Source organism: Nipponia nippon, unplaced genomic scaffold, assembly GCF_047370975.1.
Source record: "Nipponia nippon isolate SJK-2023a ecotype South Korea unplaced genomic scaffold, ASM4737097v1 scaffold_2, whole genome shotgun sequence".
NCBI lineage: Eukaryota > Metazoa > Chordata > Aves > Pelecaniformes > Threskiornithidae > Nipponia > Nipponia nippon.
The window spans coordinates 16,735,628-16,753,121 of NW_028262336.1; the positions used below are offsets into that span (position 1 = coordinate 16,735,628).

Genomic DNA, 17,494 nt, shown 5'->3' on the forward strand with positions numbered 1-17,494 from the left:
CTAGCAGAAGGCACTTCAGAAGAGCAGGTAAACAGGCGTTTTTTGAAGAAGTTTGAGAAAAAGAGAGCGAAACGGGAACTTTCTGAAATTAGTCAGCTTCAGAACATGAAAGCTTCCTATGTCTTTTTAAGAAACCACCTCCTTAGGAGTTGGCAAGTGCACTGCTTTATTACTTATCTCTTCGCTACATGAGTGGGCGACTGTACTTCCTGATTTGGTTCTTCAATATAGAGAGATCATCAGCATAGGTCTGTAGAGGACAGTAACTCCTCGCCTACAGAAAGTAACAAATAGGAATAAGGATGCATGCATCTTGTGGCTGTCACAAAGGATTTCAAAGCACGTTCGAGTCATAGCCAAAGTAAGACGTCAGCTTATTTCCATTTTACAGCTGCGGAAACTGAGGCACAAATCAGTTACTTCTCTTGCTGTAGCTCGTGGAGCTGGTGTGTATGCAGCACCAGGAATGCAGTTCAGATCTCATCGCGTTCCGCTTCACCCACAAAAACATCTTTCTTTTCCAAGGGGGAGAATTCAGAAGGAGGGAGGTAACTCGAGCAAGGAAATAAAATACGTAATAAATTCTGTTAAAGCAATATTAGGGGTTAGAATTTAAACACCCCGTATACGGGAATTCAAAGCAAGGGTTTCCATAGCAGCATTGCTTGGCCATATTGTGTATACACTATTTTGCATTGCTCTCATGATGTCAAAGGCATATTCTAATATCTGTGTGTGCAATGTGTCTGAATCTGAGTTGCTATGAAACTTAAGGCTGAATTAGACCACGGAGGCATATTCTTGTGTGGCGCTTGGAGGAAATAATAGAACTAGGTTTTGTTAGGATTTTTCTCCAGTGATACATTTTTCTTAGAAAATTGCTGATTTGCCAAAAGTGTTGCTATTTTTGGGAAAAGTTGATTCCAGTTTCATGTCCCATCTTGAAAAAAAAATGGAGAAAAGTTTTGAAGCTTCAAAATGATGTAAAAAGTGCTTCAAGAAGGCAAAATGAAATCTTGTGTTTAATTCACTTGTTCATAGTTTCTAGGTATAAGCTGTGAAAAGATTTTGGTTTTTTTCCTGATCAGGTACAGAAGAATGGTTTGAAATCTCTGAAAATCTTGAAGGAATAAAAAGCATTGCCCTGCACTCTAAATAGCCCCGAACTGTCCCGGGAGCGGGGGGTGACAAGGGAGCGACTGCGCCGCTCGATGCCGTGTGTGGCTGCCCGGTGGGCTGCGGTGGGAGCGGTGGGAGAGGTTGCCCCCCCCGAGTACCTCTCTGCCTACCTGCTATAGGCAGTTGTCAGGTAGAAAGCCTGTGCAGTACCACTCAAATCTTTCACAAGGCCTGACTCACTCTAAAAACCCCCGATATCACCTGGGTGTCATAAGGTTACGCCTTTGGGTTTTGGGTGGGAGCCACTGTCTCTCACATCGTTAAACCTCCCTTCAGCAGATGATGCGATCTCAGTGAGGGGGGAGCCGCCGCCTCTCCCGAATGGACGCCCCACACCAGGGATGATGGGACCTGTCCTTCTCACCTCGGTATGCACGGGCAGAGGGCCTCCTCCGTGGCAGCACAGCTCTTCCCTGCCCTCGCCCCCCTCTGCCCCACTGCTTTCAGCACCTCGTCCATGCTCTGAAAGTCTCTGGGGAAGAAGGAGGGATGTTGCGCCCAGGGCTGGGAAGGAGTGCTCGCGCTCGTGGAAAAGCCCTGTGAGTTGGTTTGGCGTCACTCTTCCTGCTGGCAGCCACGTTTCCTGACTGCCAGCGTTCCCAGATGTTGGTGTAGCCTGTATGCCAACGGCTCCTTTCTCCTGGCTCCCTCGTGTTGCAGTTGCTAACTTCTGTGCCCGTGCCTGAAGAGCTGTAGTTTAGACTTGCTTTGCCATGCGTTGAAGCCATTCTTGTTTAGGAAAGAAACTGCAAAAGGGGCGTGGGAGAGGGGAAAAAAGGAGGAGAGCTTATTTTTCCTATGGGGCAGCGACGGATGCTGGGTATTAGAGACAAGCTGACAAACATCTGAATGAGTGGAAGAGACTCCTAACCCAAAGGGAGGAGTTGTGGTTTAGGTTAAAGCCACAAAGGAAGTGAAGGAGGTTACCACTTTCCTGTCTGTGGGCAGGAGGTTCTCCTTGTGCTCATTTGAAGGCTCAGCTCTAGCTTGTTCTTCCCTAGGAACACACTCATCTGTGTACTTCTTGAAAAGCATTCGATCTGGTGTCTGATCTTGGGAGTGCCAAACATCCCCTTTATCCACAGAAATCAGCGGGAGCTGGGAGTTAAAGAACTGGGAATCACAGTCTGATTTATGGAGCTGGGTATTCTAAAGCGTCTTGTTAAGCCACGTCTCTTGTTTGGTGCTGGAGCATGTGGTGCATTTCTCCTTGCCTCTTACTCTTGCTGATTCCACTCGGATTTTTTGTTGTAAATATCCGTACCTCTGGGGCCTGCTGGCTCCCCACAGGTCTCGCTTCCCTCTTGTTCCCGAGTGACTGGCAAATTGCGTAGCCATCCTGCCTGGATCTAGCAGTCTCGCGTACTGATACAGGGCAGATTCTGAATGCCATCGGGCTCCTACCAGCACGGCTTACCATCAGTATTTTCCTTGATTTTCACTGCATGCTTTTCTTTTAATGGCTCAGAGGCTCTAGCTGTATGCGGTTGAAAAGTTTGTCGTCTCGGCTCTATAGCTTCACTCTTCGTCTGTCAGGAGAGAGTGAGCGGTTAACCCTGGTGTGCTGCAGAAGGCATGCCAGGAGGGAGATGAAAGAATACGGGATTGCTCTTACAAGAGAGGAAGCCTTGTCCTGAGTCTGAGGAGCGCTGGCGTGCAAGCCGGCTATCTTAACCCGAGCTATCAACTGGCGACCGCACAGTTAGAACCGCCGTGAGTGACAGTGACTTTAGTGCGTGCCGCCGGTGCCTTCTGATCACTGCGCACTACTGTACATGAAAAGAGCATCTGAAAGGTGCTCCCTGCAGAGCCGTTGTGTCATCTCTAACCTTCCATTAACAGCTCACCTTAGCCCCTAACCCTGGCCTCGAGATGCAGCACAGTCATTTCATTTACCAGGTGTGAAAATGATATTTTGCCATCCGAGGATGACTGCTCTATCATCAGGTGTATTACGGTATCTGTTTTGATTGTGTGTTTTTTTTTTAAAAAAAAAAGGCTTTGTTAGCACTACAAGATATCATTAAAGATTTATATGTGGCAAATGTGTCCTTTTTTGCAGAGTGTTTCCTTTTAGAGACCTTCACGGTATTGATTTCCAGTAGATTTTCCTCCTCTGTTTTAAAACACTTCCTTTGCCTATGGATTTTCAACATTACTCACTGGATCTGTGTGCAGTATGTTCCCCAGACTATATTATCAAGCCAAAGTCCCTTACTGCTGGCCTTCAGGGACCACTTCTGAAGCTGGAAAGACCATTCATTTGCTGTGTTCACTCAGTCCCGAGCAACTATCCAGCATTACATCCTTCTTACCCCAGGATGTACGCTGTTGTCTAGCTGAGCCATGGGTCTGCTTTCAGCGTGTGCGCGTGGATCCCAAACCTCGTCTGGCACAGCCTCGCGCTATCCTGTGCTTGGAGCGAGCGGTGTGTGTTTGGATGTTTTAGGTGTAAAGGGTAAAGAAGCTGTATGATGGGGAAGTGAAGAAACCGGAGTGGTAAGCAGCTGAAATTGTAAGGTCATTTAATTTTAGCATCAGCATTGTATTGCTCGAACTTATCCTTATGGCCATTAGAGTGGGGTGCGGGGTTTCTTTTTGGAGAGGGCAGAGGACGCGGCAGGGAGGCCGGGAGCGCCGGTGCAGCGCAGAGCCTAGAGGAGCGGGGTACCGCGGCCCTTTCAAGGGCAAGTGCCCGGCCGGAGCCGGCTGAGATCCACCCACCATCGCTCTGCCTCGGGAGGAGGCCCTGGGATCCGTGTCCTGCTGGCGGGTGAGAGAGCTCCGTGACAGCCAGCAGAAGGTGTGGGTTCAGCCATCTTTTGGTGAATTGTATGTGTAAGACATTGAAAACTTGAATTCAGACCTTAAAGCATCTGGCTTACGGTATTTGGCTTTGTTTACTATAGTGTTATAGCCTTAGGGCCACAGAAAGTGCAGCTTTATTGAAATCATTGGAGTTGTGCTTGCTTATGGCAGCAGGGCACTGGGGACATGTTTTTTTGGAACTTGTTGCCGGGAACATAAACCCTTTTCTTTGGAAGATGCTTTGTAAGGATGGCTCAAGTAAGTGCCTGGGAAACATTGTCCTAATAGAAACAAGACGTGGAAATGGTCGGGTCTCAGAACAACTCTTATTTCTTCCCCACATCTGTGACTTCAGAGTCCACCATACTAAGGCCCGGTCCTTCTCTCCTTCCTCATTACCACCAAATCTTAGTTTTGAACATCACGTACACCACCAAGAGCTGGGACCCCACGGGGGACACCGCAGTCTCTGTGCACGGGGGAAACGGGGACCTGGATGAGGAAGCTAGTTGACTTGCATGGGACCTGGGCAGGCTGAAGTCGTGGTAACTGGACAAAGCAGCAGCGATCTTTGTTGTCCGATTCTGAACCTGTGCTTCAGAGTTTAAATATTTACATGCTACACTCTTTGATGCTGGATACTCATATAAATTACCACAAATGCAAGTGGTTCTTAAAGACACTGTAGCCAGAATATGACCTGCATTCCTTGCACGCTGGCTGGGCTGCTGGCATTCATTTTGCCTTGGCTCGACAGAAAGGACAGGCAAAAGGTAGGGGTTGTGTGTAGGAACAGCCCATCTTGTGAGCAAGGCGAGGCACAGGGAGTGTATCCCATCAGAGTCACATTGCCGAGGCAGGTCCCCTATGCAGCGCCATCTCACCGTTAGATGGATGCTCTAAAATGTAAGGATATAGACAGAAAAGAAACGTGCTGTCATCGGTGTCTCTCAGGACCTGCAAGGCAGGTATTGTAAGCAGATGTATTCATGCTAGGGAATAAACAGATATGATTTAAAATAAGCTGGCAGATTTTGTGCTCAGATGGACTAGGAACATTCACGCAGTCTGTTATTGCAGTTCAGCTGTGGGAGGCCAACACCTTCAGCAGAGAGGGACTAGCAAAATGTTTGGGCAGAATTATGTCCAGTCACGACATCTGTTGCTAAAGCGGTCCAGAGTTTGCACCACAAAAGCGCACAAGTAAAATTGCGGAAGAACGAGAGTAAAGCACGCATGTGGCTAAGCCAAGGCTCTTGAGTGCCCTCTAATAATGATCCCTGTTTTTGTTGGTATAGTCCTCTGTCATCTAGGATCTTGCAGGTCTGAAAGCCGCCGATGATTACTGCAGAAGAAAGTCAGCACCACGCTGATGATAAGCCAATGTCTAAACTAAAGAGCAAGGGGGAAATCTGCTTGCTTTCTTTGGCGGGATCTCACTGTTTTATGTAATCTTTGTACAGCACCTGTAAATCAGTGACTGGTGCTTTTGAAATGTATTTCCTTCATCAAAAGCTATTTGAAACAACAGGTAGCACCTTTATCCATTCAGTCTAAGCTCCCTTGACATTTTTAAATGACAGATAATGAAAACTGTCTTCATTATAACTCAAGCAATTTCATCAGACTGTCACCAGCAAACAATGGCAAATTAAAGACTGAACAGCCCTCAACTCTACTCTCCTAGGTACCTGTGCGAGAATACCCGATGTCTTTTCTACAGCTTCTAGGAAATAGAAGAGGTGATTTCTCAGGTGGGGAGGGTTCTGGTGTGCAAGGCACTAGAGGTCAACAGGAACATGCTAAAATCTGTCTGGAAACCAGTGGTCAGATGGCATAAAAATGAAGCACAAATGTGAGAATGATCGTGGGTGAGAGACACGGCTTATCTAACGGAGCGCTGAATTCTGCACTGCCTTCAGTTTATGAATGGATTTAAAGCATGGTGCCAAACAGAGCATATTGCAGTTGTCTAATCCTTAGGTGACAGAGGCAGGCATGATAGCAGACAGAGCTGCATCCAAGAGGACTCATCGGAACGGCCCAGTCAGCCTGGCATTATTGCTACCTGATCTGCAGGAATCGGTCCAGGCCCCTGAATCTGAACTGCCGCAGGGAAACCCAGCCGCGGGAGCAGATGTGGAGGTATGGTGCTAGCTTATCGTACCCTGCTCGTCTCTCCCCAGCCAGCATTGCTTCAGGCTCACCTGGGCTGAGCATCAGTCACCCCGGTCCTTCCCCCCTCACCTCCCTCCCCCCAAATTCATAGACTTAACCAAGCTACCCCCCCCAGTTAGATTAAAGGGAGACAGAGAGCAGAAGGGGCATTTCGCAATAAAACATCATTTATATGAGATGGCTGTGGTATGGAAGAGGCTAGCACCAGGGAGTGAATTATAGGGGTCCAGAGAAGAAAGAGACTGTGGCAGAGAGAGGGTTGTTATTGGAGCACACAGGGAGCAAAATGACTGAGATAGAGGGTGTAGATAAATAGTTAGAAATAGCTGCAATGGTGTGATTTGGAAGGAAAATCAGTCACTACTTCAGTCACCAGTGGTGTTCAGTTTAGGGAGCTGAGTGGTAAATTACAGGCAGGTTCGGACTCCAGGAACATCTGTGACCCTGTGAGATGCTGGAGAGAGAAAAGTTGCAGTAACAGTGAGTAAGACTCAGATCTCATCTATCTGAGCATGAGTATCTCAAGGTGAAATAACAGAAGGAGAGGAGGCGGGAATATTGATTTCTGCCTCACAAAACAGACAACAACGCCTACTTTTTCATAGCAAGAATTTAACCATTCGCTTTAATGGGCCAGTCTGCAGTACAGTGGGGGCTTGATTTCTTCTTCGTGTGCAATCTAGAGGGGAAATCATGCTGAAGTTATTTTTATGTTATTGTAGCCTTGCAGGAGAGACATGAGCAAAATTTTGCCCTCAAACACCTGTGCGCTGACTGTAGGGTCAGCTGTAGTCCCTGAGTGTAACCCGCCTGCACTGCTGCCCTGTTGCACAGCAGGCGGGTACCCTGAGCAGCTGGATGCTGGAGGAGCAGCACTGGGAGGCACGGAAAGCCTGTTACGCCAAGAGGGCGAGGGCTGTTGTACGTGCTGGCGACAGATGACTTCTTCTGTCTGTCTGAGGGCCTTCCATTTATCCCCTGAGAAGGATGCTCCTAATGAAAGGCACTTTCTTCAACCGGTCATGGCTTTCTCAGAAATATTCCTTTGGAAATGAAATTCCGTTTGGTTGGATTTACACCATGGAAGTGCACACGTGTGTGCCGTGGCGCTGTGCGGCAGGCATTACAGAGAACGTAGCTGCGCAGCTGTGCAAGGGGGCTTGCTGTCTTGGACTGGGCTCGGCAGGTGGCTGAACGGAAGCAGGAGGTGAGTTTGGCAATTTTCTGAGCTGCTGCCATGTCTTTTCTCACTGAAGTCAAAGATGGTCGTACACGTACAAGGGGAGTGTAAAGTCATGGCTGAGAATCTTAAAAGGCTCAAGGGTCGGGTGATCCCACAGCCAGATTCTCCCGGTGGCACCACAGCACTCGGTGTGTGTTAGCGGTTCCCTGTAAAACATGGGGACAGTGTAATGGGAGCGGTGTTCCTGGGCAAACATTGATTTTGGAGTCTCCTGTATGCCAAAATTTTCCACCTTTCTTTAGTATGAATTCATATTTTTCATGTGTTGCATGAGCATATGTTTCCCCAGATTCTGTTTACCTGATTTCCCTTCTGATTCAGTATCTCTTCTCTCCTCCTTCTTCTTCTCCTTTTTTTTTTAATCGTAGGAGATAAAGCTGAGCATTTATCTCTATGGCTGCGTGGTATTTGCCTCATACCTGCTTATTGACTTGAGACATGACTTTCTAAACAGGGCAAGAGCTTCCTGCAATTGGAGTGTTGTAATATGCGGGATTTGTTCATCGCGTCAAGAGTTTTGATGTGGGATCACGTCTCGAAGGGGGGCAGATCAACTAGAAGGCTCTCTGGAGATCCAGAAGAGTATTTTAACCATAGGCCCGGTTCCATGCTCCAGCCCAAACTTGATTAAGGGTCAGATTGTTTGGATGTTCATGTGCAAATAGGAAAAAACAAGATCAACTGTTTCTCTCCTTTCGGTGTAGACAGGAAAAGTGAGAGCAAGGCCTTTCTCGCCCAGCTGAATTTGCCATCATCTGCACGCTGCTGCCATAGGGTGATGTTGTGCAGCCAGTGCTGGTTGGATCCATCAGCCAGTCTCCTTCCTAACAGAGGTCTGTGCGCTGTGCAGCCGGCGAGGCAGTAGTAATCGGTATAGGTGAGCTGCAGGTGGTCTTATGCCAGCAGCGGGGACAGAGGTAGGGGTGTGCGTATGTGTGTTTGGGGGGGGGGGGGGTGCGTGCGTATGGATACCGACATTGATACGGCTGTGTATGCATTTCCCTCCTCTGTGAGTCTGTGACGTCCCGCGCAAGTCGGGGCGCAGAGGGGCTGTTTACCCAAACCAAGCGAAGAATGTTCTCTGGTGTTTGCAGGACTGAGGTTCAGCAAAACTGGGGAGGCTCAGGGTAATGTCTAATACCAAAAGCCGCTGAACTAGAAAGAAAGCCGCAACAATCTCTCCCCCTCCCCCAGGCCTGATTTCCTAATCTTTTAGGAATGATTTACAATAAATAAAAGACTTTCTGAAAGAAAGAAGGTTTTTTTTCCAAGTTAACTGTGAGTGTTAAACTACCCTTCCCTGTGGTCCTTCCCCGTCTCTTTCACACTGTCCAGCTTTAGACTTCATCCTGCAGCGAGATGCATGAAGGCAGCTCCCCTGTGCCCATGCAGAGAGATCACGGCGGTATGTGAACGGTAATCACCTGGATTCCTCACAGAAATGGGTTGTTTCCTTTCCAGAAGGCTCATTAGAGCACGCAGCCATGTAAAACTCAAAGCTCCTAAGAAAAAGATTTCATAGAGCCTGATCTCGCTCTTGTCCTGCGGTTCCTCTGATCATTTACACCAGAGCAAAAAGAGGGCAAAAAAATCCCCAAACCTAAAGCAAGCAAACAAACAAAGCAAAACATCCTCCTAATGATGTGTGTTCTTCACTTACAACAGTGATAGCGTTTTACACCCACTTTGCGCAGGTGTACGTGAACGCAGAAGCGGGAGGTAGCACAGAGAGCAAAGCTCTTAAGGAGTTAGTGGAGCTTCCCTGCTGGAAGGTTATAATCACATTGAAAGAGGGGAATCTTGCCTCAGCAGACAGGAAATATGTGATGCAATTTCAGCGCAGAGTTGCTAGAGATAAAATAGCCCATAAACTGAAAAAAAATTGTAGGGAACACTTTGCATAGCCCAAATGTGCCATGTCAAAGCTAATAGCGAGGGATCCTTTGACTGCAGAAGCAGCAGTGGACTGGCTACAGATGCGCGTGGTGACTACAGCCTTTACCTGCAAGGAGGAGCGAGCATGCATCCCTGATCCTGGCTGTAGTGACTGTTGGCAGATCCTTCTTCATGGTGACAGATTTTCTTGAGGGAAGGTTTTTAAGCATAAATGACTGAAAAGGCTCAATCTGCTGTCGCATTTGAGGTGAAACTTGTTTCACGTGGAACGACTGTGGTTGGGAAGAGGCTCCGCTTCAGAGAGTGGATGGTCAGGAGCAGGGTGTAACTTCAGAAGAGAGCAATGCCTCCAGCCTTCATGGGCTAAGGCTCCATGTCGCCATTGCGCCTGCCCTCGATCCCATCTTCAAAAGTTCCTGTTTCTCAGATGTTTCCACCTCCTCCAGTTGTGCCAGTTCAGCTGCTTGTGGGGATGAAATCTACATCGGAGCTGGTCTGGCGTTAAGGATTTGTTCTTGTTAGTAAGGCTTTTAAGAAAAAGTTGGATCATTTAAACAGCTCACCTATGAGCGTGGCTACATAAGTGGTTTAACTGGCACAAGTGAGCAGCAGTAACGGTGAGAGAGTGTGGCAGGATCCTCTTAAACTGGGTCTGCTGCAGATGGAGTAGTGAAACGGAGCCACAGCCCCACACGCTCTTAACGTTATTTGCATGAGTAGCTCCATTGTGTTTCAGTGGGACTCCACTTGCACATGTAAAATTGTTTGCAGGGCCGGGCCCTTAAAGAGAATAAAAGCCATGATTGGGGTGTGCCATGCTCTGAACCATATATAGAAAGTGTAATGCAAATGTCTTTTGCTGGCTGGCCTGTCTTGTCTGATCTGTCTGCTCTGCAGAACTGGAGCTCCTGTAGCCACTTGGCTTAGGCTTGGTTCGCTCTAATGGAAGAGGACCCTCCCTGCTTTTGAATAGGAAGGCTGATCTGCTGCCCCTGCCGTGGCCAGGGAGTTGTGAGGAGAGTGTACGCAGTGTGGTGAGAGCTGTAATGTTTCCACGATGGTCTTGGATTTGCCGGAGTGCTCTAAAGAGCCGGGACAGCTGGCTTCTCTGGGGCAGCTTTTACGAGCTTGGCCAAGGGAGGGCAAGGCCCCAGTGCAGGGGGATGCTCTCGAGGCTGGCAGTGGCGGTCCTGTGGTCTGGGGCTCCCTTCCTGAAATCCTGCCTTACAACCTGTCATGGCGGTTAAGATCATTTGGGAGCCGGTTGTTGTCGTCAGTTCCCATGGTAAAACCCTTCGAGGACAGCAGGAGGGATTTCTCGGCTGAGAATCCCTGCCTTGGGAATTCACTGCCAGTGGCAGTTTGCTGTGGCAGATTCCCAAAGGTGGTGGGTGAAGTAGCAACTTAACTCTTGAGAGTGAAGCAAAACACCTTGATAGTTGCTCTCCGGAGCCCCAAAGAGAGGAAGGAAGAGACATAAAGCCGTTGGAGGGGAGAGGCTTGGTGTGGTTATTTGAGACCGCTGCCTGCAGAGTTGCACAGTCATTTATAACTGTTTGAAATGTGGGGGGATGGGGTCGGGGGGATGGGAGGGGAGTTGGAGGAACCACAGCATCTGCGAACCAGTAGCATTTTATGCTCCTTTTCCCCTGGTCTAACTCCGCAAGGGACAAGACAGCAAAGTACTGGGTTAGAGGAGGGAGGAGAACAAAAAAGGCCGTCCGCTAACACCTCGTATTTTATCGCCGCTGTTGCACGTGTCAGGATTGAAGCACAGGGTAGGATTTGCAAAGGTACCTTCAGGAAACGGAAGCTGGGTGCCTGGCTTCCTTAGGCTCCGTAGCAAAATCCCAGCCTCTGCTGCCCAGGGGAAACAAGCTTCCTTTTAAGCAAACCACGATGGGTCCCTGGTGTCGGCGAGAGCAGGACTGGGTCTTCTGTCTAAAGCACCGCGAGACGTATCTGTCCCTTACACCGTGTTTTGCTGCCTGGCCGCTCTACTCTGTACAGCTACCGCTGTTGCAGCCTTCCCTGGGCTCGGTTCACTGAGCCCTCTCCGGTGCAGGATGCGTAGAGGAGGAACTGTAGGTGTTACATTCAAAAAGACCCGTATCAGTGTAAAAATAGAGAAGGTTTATACGTCAGGTAAAGGAGAGGGCTGAACCGATGGCAACAAAGGTGGTGGTTCAAGTGGAGCTGATCAGTTAGGTTTCACCAACACTTCAGCTTTAGAAAGCGCTACCGTGATCCGTGGCAAGGTACAGGTAGGGCTGGCGCTGGTGGATGAGGTGGAAGGACTGGCCAGAGACCAACGGTTTCCACCTCTGGGTGGTGGATCCTGGGAACCTGTAGCCTGAGGGACTTGTCTGGAAAAAGTAACAGAGAGAAGCAGGCAAGAGGCGTCAGTGGGCTGAAAGTGTCCAGCGGGAAACGTTTAGGGGGTCTGGTCTGCAAACTAGAAGGGACCGAAAACCGCTGTTAAGAAGTATCCCCCTCAAGGAAGAGTATCTATCGAGGGTGAGAGGTGCGAATTAGCTCCTGTTGCAGCGCTCAGGAAGTTGTAAAGGGTTCTTCAACCATGTTACCAAGTGGGCATGGACAAGGGAAGGAGAAGAGAGGGACAAAAAAAACAGAAAAGCCCCTTGGGGGGGTGAGGGCTGAGCAGAGAGAGGAGGTGGTTTTATCTGCCAGAGCGATGCCCAGTGCGAATGCCCAGGGCTGAAAAGGTCTCCTTCCAAAGAGCTGGGTTATTTAAAAGTGGGAGTTGGAGAGGGTGAAGAGTGGGTCATCTGAGGATAAAGGGAGAGGGAGAACACACTCTGCATTTCTATTCACTTTTCTGGTATTGGCAAAACAGGTTATTCAGGCATCGCGGATATGCAAAAATGATCAGCCTGCTTTCTCTCGTTAGACTGCAGCGGTTCTGTGCATCTGTGTGTCACCGGTGGTTTGGAAAGCTCTGCCTTACAACCCACAAGATCGCCCATTTTAAGAACATTTTGTGGAGGTGAAGGAGAAGGATTAGTGGATGTTGAAAGCACTCTTTTCACGGAGTAAGTCGCAGACTGAAAAGGGCGGGGGATTGCTACAAACCTTCAAAACTCTTACCTGCCAGCTGGTTTCAAACTACATTGACGTTTAATCCCCCAAACATGGAGCATTTGTTCAGGATAAGGCCCTTGAGCACATTTAGGAGTTGATAGGTTGTGTCTGTTTGTCATTACTGTGTGGTTCCTCCCTGCTTAGTTGCAAGCTGCTGCTTAACCCAGTGCTTTCTCCCATCAGAACAGGCCCTCAGATCTCTCAGCGGCTCCATCAGCCCGCTGGCGGCTGGTGGGCAGAGTCAAGTTGCTCAGCCACCAGGTAGGAGAAACGTGCTTCTCCTCCCGAAGTTCCCTCCCGCTTCCTTCCCGCCTTGCCCATGCCCACCCGTCCCCTTCCTTCTTCACAAATACGTGGAAGGGAAATTCGGTGCTTGATGCCAGCGGCCCGACCGAGCCGTAAAGGAGCACCCGCGGGCAGCGCCCCTGCCGGGATGACGGCTGTGCCGGTGGCCGGCTGCCATGCCCAGTGCCCGCCTCGGCTTCCCGGTGTGTGGAAGCCTCCGGGAGGCTGAGGCGGCGCCGGGCGAAGGTGCCATGGCGCGAGCTGCCCTGGCAGCCGAGGCGGCTCTGGGCAGGACGCTGCCGAGGAGGGGCTGGCGGGGCACGGGCACCGGCCCCGGCCCCGGCTCCGGCGGCCGCCTTCCCGCAGCCCCCCGCGGCCGTGCGAGGCCGCAGGGCTCGGCGGTGGGCGCCCCCCCTCCCCGCGGGGCCCGCGCCGTTTCCGTTAGGAGTGCCGTTAGGGGGCGGGCCCCGCGCGCCGCCTCAGGGGAGCGCGAGGTGCTCGCGGGGCGAGGCGAGGGGGGGGGCGCCGGCTCCCGCCCTGATGGGGGCCCGCGCCGGCCCCTCCCCGTCTCACCGGGCGCCTCCCCTGCGGCTGCGGGCACCGGGGCACGCCGAGCCCCCGCCCCCGCCGCGGCGGCGCGGCCCCGCCCGGGGAGCGGGGCGGGGGGGGCCTTCTCAGCGTTCGACTCCGCGGAGGGGAGTTGGGGGAGGCGGGAGGGGCGGCCCCTTTAAGAGGCGCCGCGGGCGCGCGGTCTCTTTAAAAGGCGAGGAGGGGTGGGGCCGCCCCGGGGCGGGGGCCCGGCTATGTTAATGGCGGGGGCGGTGCCGCGGCGAGCCGGGAGGGGCGGGTGGCGCTTCCCGCGGGCTCGGGGGGCGCTCGGCGCGGCGAGCCTGTCCCTTTAAGAGCCCGGCTGCTACCACTGTGTAGGCGAAGGCGGGAGGAGAAGCGTGTGCGAGGGGGAAGGGATGGCTGGGGAGGGGCGGGGCGGGGGGCCGGGCGAGACCACTGCCCGGAACGGGGAGTAAGAGGCGGTCCCGCCGGCGGAGTGAGTAGGGGACGGTACCATTCCCGGGGCGGGGCGCGCGCGACGGGCGGTACCATTCCTCTCTCTCCGGGTTGCGGGACGCGGCGGGAGGGGAGGCGCGGGGGGGGGGAACCGGTGTGGGGAACCGGGGCGGGGGGGGAGCGGGCGCGGGCGGGGGAGCGGGCGAGAGGGGCTGCGATGGGCGGTACCATGCGTGCGGGTAGGAGGGGGGGGAGGCGCTGGCGGACAATGGAGCCTGTGTGTGTTTGCGGGAGGGGGAAGGACCCGCCGTCGGCGGGGGGAGACGCCGCGCCGCCCCCTCCCGCCCGGGGCTGAGAGGAGCCGCGGCCCCCACCCCTCCCCCACGGCCCGGCGGTGAGCGAGGGGGCGGCGGCGCAGCGGGCACCGGGCGGGCACCGGCACCGGCCGCCGCCGCCCGCCCAAACTTTGAGAGTTGGGGGAGGCCCGGGGGGGCGCCGCGGGGAGGGGGCGCCGCCGGCGGCTGAGGGGAGCGCTGCCCGCGGGGTGGCGGCGGCGCCCGGGTCTCTGCCGGGCTCCGCGGAGGGGCGCGGGGTGCCGCGGGGGCGTGCTGCGGGGCGGGGGGCGCTCCGAGGTGCCGGGGGCGCCGGGGGCGCCGGGGCCGCGCTGCGCGGGGGGCCCTGCGGGGCGCTTTGGGGTGCCCGGGCAGCCCTGGAGGTTGTGCTGTATGCAGGGGCGTAGGGAGCGCTGTGCATTGCATTGTGGTGCAGGGGGATGCCCGGGGGGGCTGCGCTATGTGGAGGGGTGTATGGGTTGCTCCGGCTTGCAGGGGATGCCGTGGAGGCTGCGCGCAGTGTGGATGGACGCGAGGGGTGTCCTGGGGCGCGGGGGATGCCCTAGGGCTGTGCTCCGTGGAGGGGTGTGCGGGATGCTGTGGGGCGCAGGGGATGCCGTAGGGCTGTGCTCCGTGGAGGGGTGTGCGGGATGCTGTGGGGTGCAGGGGATGCCCTAGGGCTCCTGCTCCGTGGAGGGGTGTGCGGGATGCTGTGGGGTGCAGGGGATGCCCTAGGGCTGTGCTCCGTGGAGGGGTGTGCGGGATGCTGTGGGGTGCAGGGGATGCCCTAGGGCTGTGCTCCGTGGAGGGGTGTGCGGGATGCTGTGGGGCGCGGGGGATACCCTAGGGCTCCTGCTGCATGGAGGCACGCGTGGGGCGCTCTGGGGTGCGTGGGACGGCGGCGTGGCTGTGCTGCGTGGGGCGCCCTGAGCTGTGCTGGGGGCACCAGCCGCTGCATGGAGGGCTGTGGGGCGCTGCCTGGTGCCGTGCTGTACGAGCAGGTGTGTGGAGCGCCCTGTGCTGCGCTGAGGGGCACCCGGGGGCTGTGCTGTGTGGAGAGGATGGTGCTGGGTGCATTGGAGAGGTACTTCTGAGTTTTTAATCTCAGTGAGGGATTGGGACATAGGATAGGAGGGGCTGTTGGAGCTGGGGGTGCAGGCAGTCCTAGGAGAAAGAAGCTGGTGCAAGTGGGGCGAGAACCGGGTGCGTGGCCTCTGCGCTGGGGCTGGAGCGAGGGGCTGGGGCACGAAGGTCTGCGGTAGGGGTGTAGGGAGTGGGGTACGCGGTGAAGCGTGCAGTGGCGGGGTGGGAGATGGGATGTGGGACGTTAGATCAGCTGGGACGTGCTGTGAGGAAGGGATGGGGGGCTTTGTTGCAGGAAGAACTGAAATATGGATGTCTGCAGGAAGGGACGTGGAGAGGTGGATGGAGCGGCTGAGGGAGCTGGGGTTGTTTAGTTTGGAGAAGAGGAGGCACAGGGCAGACCTTATTGCTCTCTACAACTACCTGGAAGGAGGTTGTAGCAAGGTGGGGGTCGGTCCCTTCTCCCAGGTAGCAAGGAACAGGACGAGAGGAAATGGGCTCAAGTTGTGCCAGGGGAGATTTAGGTTAGATATTAGGAAAAATTTCTTCACCGAAAGGGTAGTCAGGCATTGGAACAGGCTGCCCAGGGAAGTGGTGCAATCACAGTCCCTGGAAGCATTCAAGAAACGTGTGGATGTGGTGCTCAGGGACATGGTTTAGAGATGGACCTGGCAGTTAGGTTAACGGTTGGACTCGATGATCTCAGAGGTCTTTCCCAACCTTAGTGATTCTATGATGGGGAGAAATAAGTTGATACACAGGGGGTTGGACGTAGTGATGAGAGGATGTGAGAAGCTGGGACTTGAGTGATGGGGAGAAAGGGATATGGGAGTGGGATTGTGGTATGGGGAAGTATTGGGAGCCAGAATATGGGGTTAGGAAGTGCTTTCAGCATGAGGGAGGTGATGTGTGTGGTTGTAAAGGGAATTGTAGGGGTCCAGAGCTGGGGAGCAGCATAGGTAGTTCAGGGGAGCAGGAATCCAGGGAAGCTGAGCAGGTAGTGTTGAACTGGTATGAGGGATCGTTGTGGAAGAGGAGTTTGTGGGATACTAAGAGTGTGGGAGGGGATCTTGTATATAGGGATGGTGGGGAAGAGCAGTATCTGACTAGGCAGGGGAGATGTATCTGACTAGAAGAGCAGTATCTGACTAGGCAGGGATTTATTTGGAAGTGTTTCTGTTAGGTAGAGAGGAGGCACTGCGCATGTGTGCATAAGAAGGAGTCTGTTCCCTGGTCTAGTGCAAAGTGGGGTACGGGAGGCTGTCAGTGGGATGAGAGAGGCTAAATCTGTAGAGATACTGCAAGTTCGTGAGGTTGGGGGTTGGACGACAAGGGGGAAAAGAACAACGCTGGAGACCCCAAATGCTTAGGGAGGTGATGGGACAGGTGGATGCATGCAAGCAGCAAGGCTCCGCTTCTAGGATGAGAGAGAGCACCCTGTGTTTCTGTGCTACCCGACTTTCTGTCCCTGAGGCCACTGTGCAGGTGATGAGATGATGGGACTGAAAAGGCCTTTGACAACCGAGTGTTTGGGATGTGGAAGGTGGATGTTACTCTGGGAGGGTAGACAAACCATGAGGACGCAGATGGGAAGAATCTGATGTGACAGTCAATTGTGGGTTGTTATTTGGGTATAAAATATTAAGATGGGATGATTACATGGCTAGTGGTTTAATAGTAAACAAAATGAGAAATCGGGAAATTGTCATGCAGCAAAGAAGGAAAAGTATGAAATAATAAGTGGCAGTAGGCAGCGGACTGTGGAGCAGCCCACCAATGTGAAAGGGAAGATGCTTTTATTCTCCAGATGCCAAACCTAACTTGGACTCTGAAACTGGTCTGGAAATAACCATGAACTTCACTTTCTGGGAGAGGAGCATCAAGTCTTGTAGCCCTTACCTTGTAAAGTAGCATCTTCTCCTTTGTTTGGGCATTAGCCTTACTGACTGGGGCGGAGAAGAAAAGGTTGTGCCAAGTCAAGTTTGTCTCATTAAGCCACCCCGTTGGTGACTAGTTGCTCTACTGTCAAAATACAGTTGGAGGAAGCGGGGGAGACAGTTCTTCCCGTTTTGAGGGGTTCCAGTAACATTTTTATTTTCCTTGAAAGTATTTTGTCCTTGATTTCTCTGTGAAAAGCCCACACAGGCATCATAGGATGCTCTGAGGCATCTTTAAATGTATCAAGCTTTAAAAGCAGGAGGAAAAAAAAGTGATGTAGATTTTTATTTCCCCCCCCCGCCCCCTTCTGTTTTGTTGGAAGATAATATTTGGTCAGTGGTTGCTCAAAATATTACAAAAACAAGCGTTGGAAAGCTAGGCAAGGTGTTACATGAAATGAAATTGAAAAAAAAATCACAGGGTATGGAATGAAAGAATTATCATA

At 52.7% G+C, this 17,494-nt stretch overlaps 1 protein-coding gene across 5 annotated transcripts in view; it reads left to right on the forward strand.

Moving 5' to 3' along the window:
• LOC148055673 (uncharacterized) overlaps positions 1–17,494 on the forward strand; it is a 48,821-nt gene that overhangs the window by 15,050 nt on the left and 16,277 nt on the right. The window contains exon 1 of one of the 5 annotated variants that reach the window (XM_087758713.1): positions 13,542–13,614. The exons of 1 other annotated variant lie outside the window; for it this stretch is intronic. The gene's annotated coding sequence lies outside the window, so the exon portion shown is untranslated. 3 more of the 5 variants (XM_087758714.1, XM_087758715.1, XM_087758712.1) reach the window with 3 other exon arrangements.